The sequence below is a fragment of the Tachyglossus aculeatus genome, chromosome 17, assembly GCF_015852505.1.
Source record: "Tachyglossus aculeatus isolate mTacAcu1 chromosome 17, mTacAcu1.pri, whole genome shotgun sequence".
Lineage (NCBI taxonomy): Eukaryota > Metazoa > Chordata > Mammalia > Monotremata > Tachyglossidae > Tachyglossus > Tachyglossus aculeatus.
Genome location: NC_052082.1, coordinates 799,802 through 816,423, shown reverse-complemented (window position 1 = coordinate 816,423; position 16,622 = coordinate 799,802). Strand labels below are relative to the sequence as shown.

The 16,622-nt window shown below is 50.9% G+C and overlaps 1 long non-coding RNA gene across 1 annotated transcript; it reads left to right on the top strand.

Annotated features, from left to right (window-relative positions):
• Positions 1-398: 398 nt before the first annotated feature.
• Positions 399-10,785, top strand: LOC119939137. Its single transcript, XR_005454645.1, has 3 exons — positions 399-535; positions 9,906-10,076; positions 10,747-10,785. It is a non-coding gene; the product is annotated as an uncharacterized LOC119939137 (long non-coding RNA).
• The last annotated feature ends 5,837 nt before the right edge of the window (positions 10,786-16,622 follow it).

Sequence of the window (16,622 nt, the reverse complement as noted above, 5' to 3'; positions counted from 1 at the left end):
AGCTAGGATTTCTGAGACTTGGAGAGGGTGTTTTATTTGCTGTGTGGCTCCCTATGGTGAGAATACCTTATCACACTTGTCCTTGATCTAATATGTCAATATAATTCAACCAAAAGATTAATGTATGCAAAATTGGCCCACTGCAACTTCACTAGCTTATGATTCTGCATTCTGTAACCCACTTGCTGAATCCACATTCCTTCAGGTCAGAGGAAAGATTCAAGTTCCAGACTCCGAGGAGGCCAGCCTACCGACCCCGGGCCGAGCCAACGGGCTACGACTGCGCACAGAAGCCACAGGCCATTCCCCCTCCCAGACGGTCATTAAGTGGTGGGATCTTGCTGCTCCTGGTGACTGCTGAGGGCTGCCAGGCTACGTGCTCAAAACTCATACCAGCCACACACTAGTGCTTTCCCCTTCTTGAATCCCGCCCCCACTGTTACCACAGGCCTTCTTTGCGGCTGGCCCAGGCCCTACAAGGGAAAAATCCGCCACTGGCTGACGAAATTCATCTTCAGAAGGCTGAGTCTTCCCAGTGAGTCACAGCTAATAACCATTTGTTTCCTACACAAGGTATCAGGATGCCTTCTGGATCAAACCCGACTCGGCTGGTCAGGAGAAGTGTAACCTGCCCAACCTCTCTCTTCTGAGGAAGTCATGGCTCAGGGGAAAGAGTCTGTGGCGCAACCAGTTAGCGGTGATTCAAGCTCATCCAGGGGTGGTTGCTTTGCTCTTCCCTTCTAGACTGTGAGCTGTTGTGGGCAGGGATTGTCTCTATTCATTGCTGAATTGTACTTCCCAAGTGCTTAGTTCAGTGCTCTGCACACAGTAAGCACTCAGTAAATACAATTGAATGAATGAGTGAATGAATGAGCGTGGGCCTGGCTGTCAGAGGACCTTGATTCTAATTCTGGCTCTACCACTTGCCTGCTGTGTCACCTTGAGTAAACCACTTAACTGGGCTTCAGTTTCCTCATCTGTAAAATGGGATTCATTCATTCAATCGTATTTATTGAACGCTTACTGTGTGCAGTGCACTGTACTAAGCATTTGGAAAGTACAATTCAGCAACAAAGAGAGACAATTCAATATCTGCTCTCCTTTCTACTTGGATTCTGAGCCCCACGTGAGACGGGAACTGTGTCCAACCTTATTATCTTGTATCTACTCCAGAGCTTAGCACACTGCTTGTTCCACAGTAAGTGCTTAACTAAGCCAAGTCATGATGTATGAGTATTTCCTCACAAAATGGAAATTCCTCCTGCAATTTTTCCAAAGCATATGTGAAGAGTCATTGGATTTGGCAAGAAGGAGGTCATAGGTGACCTTAGAGAGGGCAGTCTCCATGGAGAGAAGGGGATGGAAGCCAGATTGGAGGGGATCAAGGAGAGAGCTGGAGGGGAAGAAGTGGAAGCAGTGGGTGTAGACAACTTGCTCAAGGAGTTTAATGAGGAATGGTAGAGGGGAGATAGGGCTATGACTGGGGTCAAGAGAAAAGTTGTTTTGTTTTTTTTTTAGGATAGGGGAGACATGAGCATGCTTGAAAGCAGTGGGGAAGAAGCCATAGGAGAATGAACAGTTGAAGACGGTGGTCAAGGAGGGTAGAAGGGAGGGGGCAAGAGCTTTGACAAAGTTATGCAGGGTTGGGGTCAGTCAGAGGCATGGGTGGAGAGGGTAGATTTTGAGAGGAGCCAGGAGATCTACCCTTGAGGTATTGCTTTCCCAGCAGAGTTGAAGAAGGAGGAGGCAGGTGAGTGGAGGGACTGGAGAGGAGCAGGGGGACATTACCACGTTAATCCATCCTACCCTGCCTTGACTATTGTATCAGCCTTCTTGCTGACCTCCCTGCCTCCTGTCTCTCCCTACTTCAGTCCATACTTCATTTTGCTGCACAGGTCATTTTTCTAAAAAAATCATTCAATTCATGTTTCCCCACACCTCAAGAACCGCCACGGATTGCCCATCCACCTCCACATCAAACAGAAACTCCTTGCCATCAGCTTCAAAGCACTCAATCACCTTCCCCCTTCCTATCTTACCTTGCTGATTTCCTAGTACAACCCAGCATGCAAGCTTTGCTCCTCATGCTCATTTTGCTCATGCTGGAGAAGCAGCATGGCCTAGTGGCAAGAGCACGGGCATGGGAATCAGAGGATGTAGGTTCTAATCTCGGCTCTGCCACTTTTCTGCCGGGTGAGACCTTGGGCAAGTCACTTGACTTCTCTGTGCCTCAATTACCTCATCTGTAAAATGGGAATTGAGACTGTGAGCCCCCACGTGGGACAACCTGATTACCTTGTATCTACCCCAGCGCTTAGAACATAGTAAGCGCATAGTCAGCACTTAACAAATAGTGTAATTATTATTATTATTCTCTAATACCAACCTACTTAATGTACCTTGATCTCATCTATCTCTTCACTGAGCCCTTGCCCATGTTATCCCTGTGGCTTGGAACTCTCTCCCCTTTCTTATCCGACAGACCACCACTCTCTGCACCTTCAAAGCCTTATTGAACACATCTCATCCAAGAGACTTCTCCCAATTAAGTCTTCACTTCCTCTACTCTCAATCACTCAATGGTATTTACCGAGTACTTACTGTTAGCAGAGAACTGTACTAAGCGCCTAGGAGAGTACGCTATATGAGAGTTGGCAAGTCCTTTGCCCACAAGGAGCTCACAGTTTAGTGTTACCTAGGCACGTAGATCTGTACCCTTTAATTATTATTATTATTATTATTTAAGCACTTGATATTCACCCCACCCTCAGCCCCACAACGCCATAATTTATTTTAATGTCTGTCTCTCCCTGTAGACTGTAAGCTCCTTGTGGGCAGGAAACTTGTCTGTTAACTCTGTTGTATTGTACTCTCCCAAGCACTTAATACAGTACTCTGTACACAGTAAGTGCTCAATAAATACCATTGACTGATTGAGACTATCACAGATTGATTGAATGACACTCTCCCAAGCACTCAGTACAGTGCTCTACAAACAGTAAACTGGAAGCTCCTTGAGGACAGTAGTGATCATGTCTCCTAACTCTACTGTACTCTCCCAACCAAGTGCCCAGTACTTGGCACACAGTAGGAGTTCAGCACATAATAATAATAATAATAATAATGGCATGTGTTAAGCGCTTATTATATGCCGAGCATTGTTCTAAGCGCTGGGGTAGATGCAAGGTAATCAGGTTGTCCCAGGCGGGGCTCACAGTCTTAATCCCCATTTTACAGATGAGGTAACTGAGGCACAGAGAAGTTAAGTGGCTTGCCAAGGTCACAGAGCAGACAAAGGGAGGATCCAGGATTAGAACCCATGTCCTCTGACTCCCAAGCCTGTGCTCTTTCCACTGAGCCACACTGCTTCTTACTCACATGCTAGTGAATGATTAAGAAAAGGAGGCACTAATATGAGAGGAGTCCCTAAAATGGTCAAATCCCACAGGTGTGGACAGCCCAGTGACACTCCTGAAGAGGAAGTAGCCACGCAGCTAGAGGAGAGTAATGGTCAATAAATTAATTTGATTGACTGACTGACTGACTGACTAACCTGGTCATCTGACTCCCAGTCCTCTGCTCTTTCCACCAGGCCACACATTAGCACAGGTATCAGGTCCTGTTGGGCTAAAGGGAAGGACTGTAGGAAAACTGGTCCCCCAAAATAATCTCCAGAGGAGGAGGAGGAGGAAAGACAGGCAGGTGAGGGGAAGTTTTTCTCAGTGCCAGCAGCCGCCGGGGGAGAAGGGAATATCAGCCCACTGACTTTTGTTTTGGAAAGAAAGAGAGAAGGAAGGGGAGCTCTGGAGTCGGAGAGGTGGCAGTGGTGGCCTTTGGGGAGGACCCGAAGGAGACATTTCGCCCACAGTTCTGCTCAGTCACATGATGAGATGGCCAAAGACTGGTTGGCCTGCTGTCCCCATGGTGATGGCCTTGAATTCCTGGGGCCATTGCCATGGTGACACTACTAATGTTTTCCCTACAGGTGTTCCCATAGAACCTAGCTTGTGTGGAGAGAAACCAAAAGGCGGTGAAGGTGGTGTTGCAATGACAACTGGTTCTCTCAGTCAGAAAGTGGCATGGGATCAGAGATATGCAAATCCATGGGATTAAAATGATGGAGGAGAATGACAGTGCAAAGCATGGATGGGATGGTAGGGCTAAAGTTCCACTAAATGTCTCCAGCTAGTTGAAAGAGCGTGGATGCGGGGGTCAGAGACAGCTCTGCTCCCAGCTCTGACATTTCATAATGATAATTATGGTATTTGCTCAGCGCTTACTGTCTGCCAAGTACTGTACTGAGCTCTAGGGTATATATAGGATAACTGGGGGTTCCACAAAGGGCCCACAGTCTAAGTGGGGAGACTGCATATGCAATCCCCCATTTTACAGCTGATGAAATTGAGGCACAGAGAAGCTAAGTGACTTGCCCAAGGTCACACAGCAGTATTTATGTAAGTATTTCTACACTCTTCTATTTCCCCTATCTTTAAACTATTTAAACATCTACCTCCTTCTGTAAACTCCTTATGGGCAAGGATCATATCTACCAGCTCTGTTGCATTGTACTTTCCCAAGTGCTTGGTATAGTGCTCTGCACACAGTAATCACACAATAAATTCATTCAATCGTATTTATTGAGCGCTTACTGTGTGCAGAGCACTGTACTAAGCGCTTGGGAAGTACAAGTTGGCAACATGTAGAGACGGTCCCTACTCAACAGCGGGCATCATAGATTGATTGATCTGCTGTCTTAACTTCCATTCCAGAAGGGATTCCCAGCTGGTTAGAGGTATGGGCTCATTACAGATCTCCCAGTTTTTATTATTTTTATTATTGTTATTATTAGTAATAGTAGTAGTAGTAATATTGTATTCATCAAGTACTTACTGTGAATTGAGCACAGTACTAAGTGCTAGGGTAGACAGAAGTCAATCAGGTTGGGCACAGTCTCCTGTCCCTCATGAGGAACATGGTCTAAGTAGGAAGGAAAATAACTATTCAATCCCCATTTTACAGTTGAGGAAACTGAGGCACTGAGAAGTTAAGTGATTTGCCCAGGGTCACACAGCAAGCAAATGGCAGAGGCAGGATTAGAACCCAGGTGCTCTGACTCTCAGGCTCGTGTTCTTTCCACCAGAACACACTGCTTCCTCCCATTTCCCCACCACCACCACCACCACCGCCCCAGACTCAACTGGACTGTAAAGTTTTCACTATGCTCATTTTAAAACAAAAAGCTGAGAGGGGCAGGGGCCGGAATGGGAACGGGGACATGAATAGGGTTAGGGATGGATTCTATCTCTGAAGTGGGGCCATGCTGGTGCCACCCCTCCCAATTCACCTTCTTCCCCACCCTCTCTGCTCGTAAGCTTAAGTAGCATGGCGTAGTGGATAGAGCTCGGGCCTGAGATCCAGATGGTCATAGATTCTAATCCTGACTCCACCACTTATCTGCTGTGTGACCCTGGGCTGGTCACTTAACTTCTCTGTGCCTCAGTTATCTCATCTGCAAAATGGGGATTGAGACTGTGAGCCCCACATGGGACAGGGACTGTGTCCAACCCGATTTGCTGGTATTCACCCCAGCGTTTAATGCAGTGCCTGGCACGTAGTAAGTGCTTAACAAAAACCATAATTATTATTATTATTAGAAGGAACGAGAAGCAGGAGGAGGAGGAGCTGGGGAGCAGGAGGAGGAGGGGCTGGGGAGCAGGAGGAGGAGGAGGCATGGGAGAAGGAGGAAGAGCAGTAGGAGGAGGGGCAGGAGGAAAAGGAGGATGAGCAGGAGAAAGAGGAAGAAAAGGAGGAACAGGAGGAAAAAGGCAGAAGGAAAAGCAGGAGGAGGAGGAGAAAGAGGAGCAGAGCAAAGCACAGACAGGTTAACTCTGCAGTGAATAAAGGTGTGTGACTCAAGGCCTAGAGCGGTGCAATAAAAGAGTCATCCTCCCCCCACCCCTTCCCAACTTCGTCACAAGACCAACCCCTTCTGGTCAAACTGCCCCAGGCCAGAGCTGAAAGCAGTGGGCGGGTGACAGCAGAGGCCAGGGAAAAGTGGGAAAGCTCTTCCGAGAGGAACAGTCATTCTCGCTTCAGGGAATGGGACCCTGCCACCTCACTCTGGCTACTTTGGAGAGAAAGGGAGTTTCAGGAAAGCCCATTTCCTCCTGGAGGCCTTCCCCAGGTTAGTCTGTCATCTCCCCACCCTATTTTCTCCTCTGTTGCTTCTTCAGCACTTCGGCAGTAGCATCACTTAACCTCTTCACCCCAACCACCACTGAAGCCGTTAGGTCCTTACCTTTGAGCTCTGTGCTTTCCCTACCTGTTTTCCTCTGCTGAACTCTAAGCTTCTTGAGGTCAGGGACCATGTCTGCTAGCTCTGCTGTATTCTCCCGAGGGCTCAGTACCCACTGCTTGGTGCTTGATGAATACTATTGACTGCTGATTGATCGATAGGAATGTGAAGACTTGGAGAAGCCCGATGGAATTTAGCAGGGAGAGGTTCCTTAGAGTGTTTGTTTTCCCACAGCAGCCGTTGGACTCTCAACGCCCAGTTTTCTGCACGTCTCCAGGCCCAAGGTGCTAAGTCCTTTTCAGTTCAGGGACACAACCCCGTGAAAGTCCATCGTAGAAGCTGCTTGCACTTGTTGTTAACCTTTTTCAAAATTGAAGGTGGTGAGTTCATTTCTACCGGTGACCCATCATAGTCTTCCAGACAATGCTCCAGTCCCCAAGTCGGTGGCAGAAAGTCACTGAGCAGAGGAAACACAGATCTCGCCTCATTTGTGGCCTGAGCGCCTTTGCTGGGTTTGGGAACTTGGGAAGCATCATCATCATCATCAATCATATTTATTGAGCGCTTACTATGTGCAGAGCACTGTACTAAGCGCTTGGGAAGTACAAATTGGCAACATACAGAGACAGTCCCTACCTAACAGTGGGCTCGCAGTCTAAAAGGGGGAGACAGAGAACAAAACCAAACATACTAACAAAATAAAATAAATAGAATAGATATGTACAAGTAAAATAAATAAATGAATAAATAGAGTAATAAATATGTACAAACATATATACATATATACAGGTCAGTCAGTCAGACAAACATCAAGATAACAAGGCAATCACTTTGAACTTACAAGGCAATCACTTTGAAGCAGTGTACATATCTGTAATTTTATTTATTTATATTAATGTATGCCTCCACCTCTAGACTGTAAGCTCACTGTGGGCAGGGAATGTGTCTGTGAGCAGGGAATGTGTCTGTTATATTGCTGTATTGTATTCTTTCAAGGGCTTGGTATTGTGTTCTGCACAGAGTAAGCTCTCAGTAAGTACAATTGACTGACTGACCCCAGCTGTTGGGGGCAGTTTTGGCTGCAGGATGCTTCCCTAAGGGGACAAAGCCCCCAAGCTGGTTCCACTCACAGCCAAAATAAAGGGGACACCCCATCCCCGCCGGTCAGTCCCCGCCAGCCCATCCCTGTGCAACCCATCCCCACCAGTCCGTCCCTGCCGGACTCTTCCAAGCTGCAGCCCAAAGGGGGACATATGTATATATGTTTGTACATATTTATTACTCTATTTCTTTATTTATTTTACTTGTACCTATCTATTCTATTTATTTTATTTTGTTAGCATGTTTGGTTTTGTTCTCTGTCTCCCCCTTCTAGACTGTGAGCCCACTGTTGGGTAGGGACTGTCTCTATATGTTGCCAGCTTGTACTTCCCAAGCGCTTAGTACAGTGCTCTGCACACAGTAAGCGCTCAATAAATACAATTGATTGATTGATTGATTGACAGCAGGATGGTATCACCGTGCCATTTCTGATGCAACTGTGGGCCAGCAGCTGCCGGGGATCAAGGTCGGCCACTGGTGAGCAAACAGCTCAGGCCAAAGACCGGTGTTGGCCAATGCCGGAGGAGCCCCTCTCATGACTCCGGGTCGTGGCTGCCACTCACCATCGTCTGATCATCTCCGCCTTGATTCCCAGTCCCGCCCAACAAGTCCCGAGCCACTGTCACCCCTCGTCCTGCTCAGCCTGAAGGGCCAGTAGGCCCCAGCCACCAACTTCCCTCAGGGAATGTAGGAGCAAGAAGGGGCAGGGGCTTCGGGACCCTGAGGGGCATTGAGGAGGCAGACTTCAGAGAACGCACAAGTAGAAAGCTGCTGCCATTTTGGATCTTTTGAGCCCTGACTGGAGGCTCCAGTCAGGTCTGACCTGAAATGGAGATGAGCAATGCGGGGAGCCTGGCTCCCACAGCTATGGGCACTGCAGGGGCTGCTGAGCACTGGGCTCCCTCGCTCCCTGGATCTGACCCCACTTTGTTGAATCCAAGAATCCCAGGGCTGGTAAGGCTCTTGGTCAGCAGCGGCTGCAGCTGCAGCAGCTGCAGTAGCAGGAATTATTGCAACTGCTGATCGCAGTGCTTGCACCGTCCCCGGATCTTATCCCCTGTCCCAGACGGAGGTGACACTTTCACACAGTGCCACATCACTAAGTTATTAGAATGAAAACTCCTTGAGGGCAGGGATCATGGGCCTTACTTCTGTTGTGTCCCCGAGGTTCAGCGCAGTGTCTATCAATTAATCAATCAGTCATATTTATTGAGCCTCACTGTACTAAGCGCTTGGGAGAATACGATATAACAGGATTGGTAGACATGTCCCCTGCCCATAACGAACTTACAGTCCACAGAGGAATCAAATATTAATATAAATACATAAATTATGGATATGTACATAAGTGCAGTGAGGCTGAGGCAGTAGTAATAGTATTTAGTAGTAACAGTATTTATGAAGTGGTTACTGTGTGCAGAGCACTGTAGTAAGCAGCGTGGCTCAATGGAAAGAGCACGGGCTTTGGAGTCAGAGATCATGGGTTCAAAACTCAGCTCTGCTTATTATCAGCTGTGTGACTTTGGGCAAGTCACTTAACTTCTCTGGGCCTCAGTTACCTCATCTGTAAAATGGGGATTAAGACTGTGAGCCCCCATGGGACAACATGATCACCTTGTAACCTCCCCAGTGCTTAGAACAGTGCTTTGCACATAGTAAGTGCTTAATAAATGCCATTATTATTAGTAGTAGTAGTATGCACCGGGAGAGACTATACATGTAGGAATTAAACATGGTCCCCATCCCTAAGAGGGTGAGGTGTTCAAGAGGGCAAATCCAAGTGTCTAACATTCATTCAGTGCCCCACCAATACCACTGTTTGATCAGTTTGTTGGTTGAACTATAATTGAGTGGAAATAGCCAGATCCCATCTGTGAGCTTTGCCTAGAACCCTCAGCCCGGCCAGCTCAGCCCTCCCCTGAGGAGTCTACCCAACTCTCATCCGGCAATCAGGGGCCCTGCAGCCAGGGGCCAGTGGATGATCATGGCTCCATCTCCCCAGGCCTCAGGCCTCATGGGCGGAGGCACAGGAACATGATGGAAGAGAGTGAGAATCCAGGCGGGCACTTCTGGGAAAATCAGGAAAAACATCTCAAGGTGAAGAATGGAAAAAGAGTTGACTGAATCCAGAGAGACAACACTGGGGCTAATCCAAGGAACCATCCAATCCTGCCCACCCACCCTTCCAGGCAGACAGACTGCCTTCTGTGTGTGCAGGCACTGTGCCAGGTGTTTGGGAGAGTACGATAGAATGAGCAAACACTATCGCTGCTGCCCTCAAGGAGCTTCCAGCCTAGTGACAAACCAACACCCCAGTGCTGTACCAAGCTGCCAGATCTGTGTTGGAGAGGGTGGAATTACAGCTGTGGAGTGCCCCACGCTGGTGCTCTGTGCCCGTGCCCTGCCCCGGTGCCTTGTTCTGTTGTCCTGGGTTGTTCTAAGGCCCCTTACTGATGCCCTCTAACCACTTCTCTCCAGGGAAAGTGAATGTTTTTCTTTGTTTCTCCAGGCAGCATGGCCCAGTAAGGAAGTGTGAGAGACTCCGGCGCCCCGCCCTCAGACAGCTGCTCCACCCCAGGGAGCTCTGCTGGCCGGATGTGCCAGTGACAATGACATGCCAGTGATGACGTGTCAGAGGGCGTGCTGCTTGAAGGATTCCAGGGCGCTGCTGGAGAGAGGAGTGAGTGTGACCTTCCAAACCCCAGCTCCATGAGGTGAACGGGGGAGGTAGCCCTCGAGGGGAGTGCATTGTTGCGGGGGCAACACCTCTGGTCCACCCTCACCATTCTGACCTGAATCCTCCCGGTGTCAGTGAGACCCTTGGCTGCTGAGCTGGGTCTCTCTGGCCTGTACCCTTTCAAGCCCCTCATATGCCCTCCATTCCCCAACATGAAGAGCCACCCTCTGGCCCCACATCCCGGTGGCCCAAGACCGATGACTGTGCTCATGAGGCCCACCCTGCCTTAGGCCGGCCCCGAGCTTCCTCTGAGAGGGGAGGGCCTGGCCCTGCAAGTCAGGCCTGAGGCGCTCCCTGAGCCCAAAGAAGCCAGACCAGAATTTCCTAGTTTCTCACCCGCCGTTGGCCCCATCGCCACAGCCATTTCCCTTTTCAAGAGCTGTGTTAAGAAGCTTCCTGCCCAGGCGACATCCACTGACCTGCCTGACCCCTGGCCCAGACTCCTCCCACCTGCCCCCACTCTGGCCACAGGCTTATGCAGGATAGGAGGCCCCGGGCCACGGGAGTGATGGCCCCTGGCTAGTGGTGGCTGAATGTGAGAGCCGGCTCACACGGTAGGACCCAGCCTGCTGCCTGGGTGGCCACCCCAATCTGCCCCTCTTCTCCCCCCCAGCCCGGAGCACACAAGGAGAGAAAGATACCAAATGGGGAAGTCGAAACCCTCGAAAACAAACCCTGGCTGGAAGCACCTGCAAACCTGCCCCCCTCCCCCCCCATCCCATCCCCTCCCAGTACACAGTGCCACAACCTCACTAGTCCCTGGCAGAGATGAGATAAAAACAAGGCCCACTCAGTCTGACCGTCTCATTGTTGGCCCCAGTGTTGAGCCCAGGGCTCAGCACAGAGTAAACACCATCACTATTCACTGGTGAATTACTCTGAGCATGGCCACCTGGTTCAGTGCCCCACTCCCCGCCACCTCAGCCTACCCTGGCCTATTCCCTTCCTCCTAAGAAGTCTTCCACCACCTCTGTGTCCTGGAGAAATCTCCCCTTGGAGATGGAGGTCCTGTGCCCCGCCGGACATTGCCCAGATTCATCAGGTGGCCAGGGCCTGCCCAGGGCCCAGGAGCCTGGCCTCAGGAGGAGGAGGAGGCCTTGGCATTGAGCCCCATCACACCGCTGGGAGTCGACTGGCTGCTGGCCCCAAAGCCCCATTCTCTGATAGAGCAGCAGGGCGGGGCACAGGAAGGCGCTCAGAGCAGGGCATACAGCAGCCATCTCCCCTGTTTCTGCCATCGTCACCTCACCGCCCCCCCCACCAAGGCACCACCGCATCCACATCACACCACTGTCCTGTCACCACCGTCCTCACCACGTCACCGTCATGTAACTTCCATGTCATCACTACAGCCACCACCATGTCAATCTACTGCCACCACGTCACCTCTGCTGCCATCATTCCATCACCACCACTGCCACATCTCCAACCACACTGCTACCTCCACCATGTCACTATCCCATCAGCGCTTAATACAGTGCTCTGCACACAGTAAGTGCTCAATAAATACGATTGAATGAATCGCTACTGCCACCACCAATACTTCTACTGACATCTTACCTAGCCTGCTGTGGGCACTGCTGCCCCGACTGCTCCTATCCCTGCAGCTGCTGCCTCTGCCCTTGGCTGCCCCTGGATGCTCCCAGCTGCCCCCAGCAGCCCACAGGAACTCTGCTGCAGTCAACCTGGAGCAATCTGCAGGAGGGGCCAGCAGGCGCAGGGAGTTGGTGGCTGCAGTGAAAATCTTGGGGACCGGCTCCTGACACCAGCCGCCATGGAGGGAGGACACGGCTGAGGTGGCTGTGGTGACCACGGGGCAGTGGATGGAGTCAACCAGGGGCACCGCTTCACTGATGCTACCCCCTGACCTGCCCTGTGGCAGAGACATTATCAGGGAGGGGTAAGGGGGAACTGTGTGAGTGAGTGGAGGCGGGTTCCTGGGGTGTGGGGGTGGGCAATGTGTCAGTGGGTTTAGGTGGAGGAGGAGAATGGGTATGTTTCTGCCTGTGTTTCTGTCACCCCACTTCTAGCTCTCCCTCTAATATCTCTGTCTCTCTCTAAATCTCTGTGCCTCTATCTCCCTCCTTGCCTCTATCCTGTTTCACTTTGTCATCTTCTTTTCTGCCCACTGTCTGTGGACTTCTAGCTGTGCTCCAGAGACACTCCACCCTTCAAAGCCCTGCCCCTCTGCCCCCCGCAGCCCCACCCTTATTGCCCGACCCCTGAGAGGTCCGCCCCCTACCATACTTAAACCCCCCACCCCCACCCCGGGGAGATGTGGTTCCTTGCAGCAAGCACTGGACTGTCTTAGCCAGAGCAGTAACCAATGATCCTTTTTGTCGGTTCCCTACTTGGCTGATGGTCAATGGTTACCACAGCTGCAGATTTCTGTTCCTTCCTTCCCTTAAACTGAATCTAAGTGTTTGCAAATTTAAAGGAACCCAGCATGTTACGTTGGTCTCCCTATTTAGAAAGGTTTGTAAGCAACTCCTACAGTGTGCATAAAATGAGTCCCCATCCCCTCCCATCCCGTTTCCCAGCCGCCCCCCCCCCGCCCCGCCCCAGTTCAGCTGGGATGGGAGCAACTCTCCAGATCCAAGAAGCAAAATCTGAAATGGACTGACATGGGCCCACGGGACTGGACCGTGTCCTTTGCCCTGAGCCTGAAGAGCAAGATTTAGATGCTGAACTTTGTCTTTCTACAATAGTCCTCCAGGAAAATAAGTAAATCATGTTCCGAGGTCTTGACCCAATGTCATTTGGGAATACCAGGCTCCTGTGAGAAAGAATTCAGCCCCTTCTGTGCTGGCTCAATGCAGGACAAGGTCCACACTCCCCAAAATAAGACCCATGTATCTGCGATCCTACATGCGACTTCGAGGTTTGTGATTAAAGCCCTTAGATCATTTGCAGATGGACCCTTTCTCACTCCATCTGGTCAATTTCCCTCAGATTGAGAGCCTTTTCCCTCTGACTGACAGTCATCTCCCTCTGATAGCCATTATAATACAGATGCCGCCGGCAGCCAGGACCAAGTCACTGTAAGAAGTCCAGAACCCAAGCTGGGCATTGGAATTGCAATTATTCTTCACCCACTCATTTGCCTTCAGCCCGAAGCTCTTTCCCATTCTCTGTATCCTGGGCTGTGGCCTGAGTCTTTAACCTGTAGTGGCCTCCAAGCTGACGTTGCCTTTATAAAAAGTTCCACTGGCAAGGGGAAAGCGGCTCTGGAGAAACACTCACTGTCCCTGACTCTCTGTGGCCACATAACAAACCCCGCAGGGAACTTTGGTGGAGCGGGAGGGGTGGCAGACGGTCTGGGCAGGACTCGGGGAGGACTCGACTCACTAGCTCTAGCCATAGTCAAGAGCCAATTCCAAATTCAACAGGATGTGGCTGATGGCTTCCAGTAGTCTGCCCAGTCTGTGGAATCAACATCCTCATTTCTTCTGCCCTGTTGTCCACTGTGGTACATACTCAAGCTGCCTGTCTCAATGTTAGCTTCCTGCCATGTTGGTGACGGGTGCCGAAGTGGCTGTCTGGCTCTCACAGCCAGGTGAGTGAGCCGCTCTCTTCTCGGGAAGCCAAAATCTCCAGGGACGGAGTCTCAGAAATCTGAGGAATGCTGGCACCCAATAACCCCTTCCTTGGTTCTTCTGAATATTTTCAGGCACAAGCCAGGCATGGGGGCTTTCCTGGAGGAGTCACAACCACCAGATTTGGTGGTAACTTTGGTGTGAGAGCAGCAACTGCTGATGGACCAAGGCAGGGCTGAAGTCAGGATGGGGGCCTTTGTGCCCCCAGAGTCCCGACCTGGAAAGATGACAGCCCCAGCAAGCTTCCACTGAGACACTAGCTCGCGGACTAGGCCACCGGCCAGGTCGAAGGATCTCGGGCACCCCTAAGGCGAACTGTGGGCTGAGCTCCAGGGTGAACTGTGGTCTGAGCTGCAGTCTAAGCGCAGGCTGAACCGTGGCTGAGCTGCAGCTGAGCTGCGGCTGAGCTGTGGCTGATCTGCAGGTTGAGCTGCGGGCTGAGCTGCAGGTTGAACTGTGGGCTAAGCTGCGGGCTGAGCTGTGGCTGAGTTGTGGCTAGCTGCGGGTTGAGCTGCAGATACAATGGTTCTGTGTGTGAGTGAGCGTGAAAAAAATTCATTCCCGGGCAGCCTCCCTCATCACTGGTCCTTGTCGCTGCTGCGGACTTCAGCCTGGCCCATGAAGTTAGGTGGAGCGGGAATCCCACTGAGAGCTGATTTCAAGTGTTTGCAATCAATCAATCATATTTATAGAGCATATTTAAGAGTAGTGTAGTGAGCACTTGGGAGATTATTCATTCATTCATTCAATTGTAGTTATTAAGCAATTACCATGTGCAGAGCACTGTACTAAGCGCTTGGGAAAGTACAATACAGCAATAAAGAATGACAGGGTTATTAGACATGTTCCCTGATGAAACGGAGCTTACAGTCTAGAGGGGAAGATGGACCTTATATATAAATAAATTACAGATATGTATGTGAGTGCTGTAGGGCTGAAGGTAGGGTGAATAAAGGATACAAATCCAAGTGCAAGTGTGTTTTAGAAGGAAGAGGGAGCAGAGGAAATGAAGGCTTAAAATGTAAAATGGGGATCTCATCTGTAAAATGGGGATTAAGGCTGTGAACCCCACGTGGGACAACCTGATTACCTTGTATCTCCCCCAGTGCTTAGAACAGTGCTTGGCACATAGTAAGCGCTTAACAAATACTACCATTATTATTAGTAAGGCTTCGTCGGCGAAGGCCTCCCCACAGCTAGGACCTTTGGCTCCTCCAGTGACTATGACCAGATCCAGCACAGACAGAATTCCCACCTGCCCAGAAGCCAGGCCACAGGGGTAAGGAAAAGGAGCATCCAAGTGGAGAGAGGGACCCCCTAAACCCTTGCAATCCCTAAAGTCCCAGGGTGTAAACCCAATCCCATACCATCTGGGGCTGCAGCCAGTGGGGAGGGGTCCCCTGGAGCTGTCTGCCCAGGAGGTGAGAGTTGGCTCTGTGCCACCTCCGTCTTCTCCACTTCACTTTCAGCTGTCCAGTACAATCATCTTCCTGCCTCCCATCTCCCCCTTCCCCAACCCTTCCCTCCTCCCTCTGCCTCCCACCCCTCACCTCAGCTCTGCATCAGCTAGTTGATTTAGCTAGTTGAACTGCTGGCTAAACTGTGGGCTCGGGCACCCCACCCAGGCACCCCACCCGCATCACCCTCATTAGGTTCCTCCTCCCACCTGCTGGCAACCTTTGAACCCTAATCCGCAGCCTCTTCACTCTTGCTGTCATGAAGTCAAAACCGAGAGACTCATTAACATTTAACCTCCCCAAGGGCAGGGACCGGGAGTCCTACTGGTATTTTCCAGAGCACCGAGTACCGTGCTTCCCCATCAGCAGGTGCTCAGTACAACACCTCACCCTCAGCAGATGCTCAGCCCAGTGCCTCGCACTCAGCAGGTGCTCAGCACAGTGTCTCACCCTCTGCAGGCTCTCAGATATTCGATCCTTGAGTTCCCTAACTCTTTGTGAGCTAGTTTGATCCAGAGGTGACTCTTCTTTGGTTCAAGAGAAGAGAAATTACTAGGAATGTCTGGGTTCCTTTCAAAACAAATATTACTTCTGGCCTGGCCTCTCTCCACCCATTCTCTTCTCCAGGCCATTCTCCCCTTGCCACCACCCCTCTAGCCCTCACCTTTTGAGCCCGGCTCCTCAATCCGCCCCTCCCTCCTCTTCTCTGCCTCCCTGTCTGGAGCGTCCTAGCCATTCCCCCTCCCCTAGCCGGCTCCCTCTCCTCCAAGGCCAACCAGTGGAGCCAGTGAGGGCGAGAGGAACTAAGGCGGCTTCCTGAGTTTGTGCGGGAAAACATTCACTACTGGTGCTACGGCACAGACCACCAACCTATCGGGGCTAAATAGTAACACACATGACTGGGTGCTCCCACACGCCAAGGCGTGGAAATGCCAGCCTCTCCATAATTTACTCATTAATCTATGAAGCAGATCAAACTTTGGTCCTAAAAAATCCATGCTGTTTGCTCAATTGATCTTTCAGTGGACACGATAAACACGGATTTCAGACAGAAACACTCTGTTTCCATAATACTCTGCAAAGGTGGAGGGAGGCCCTTGAAGTGCTGAGCTCTTCCCCTCTGGCAAGCGGTCTTCTGGGCCGCATATGTCCACTGCTCGGCTCACCGCTCTCAAGAGGTCGGAAATGAATGTTCCATAAAGGCTGATGGGCTGTGACTCAGCCGGCTGGGATCCCCAGGAGAAGGCCCTTTCCCTCCCCGCCCCTTCCAGCCCTCCCAACCCCTCCATGGGCCGACATCAGCTCTGTGTCTTCTCTGCTGAGCCGGAGGCCTCAGAGTGCAAGCACCCTCCATCCCTTCAACTCTCCCACTTTCCTCCCCTGTCTCCCCCTCTTCCTCTCCCTCTCCACAGCCTCAGATGCAGCTCGGTTCATAA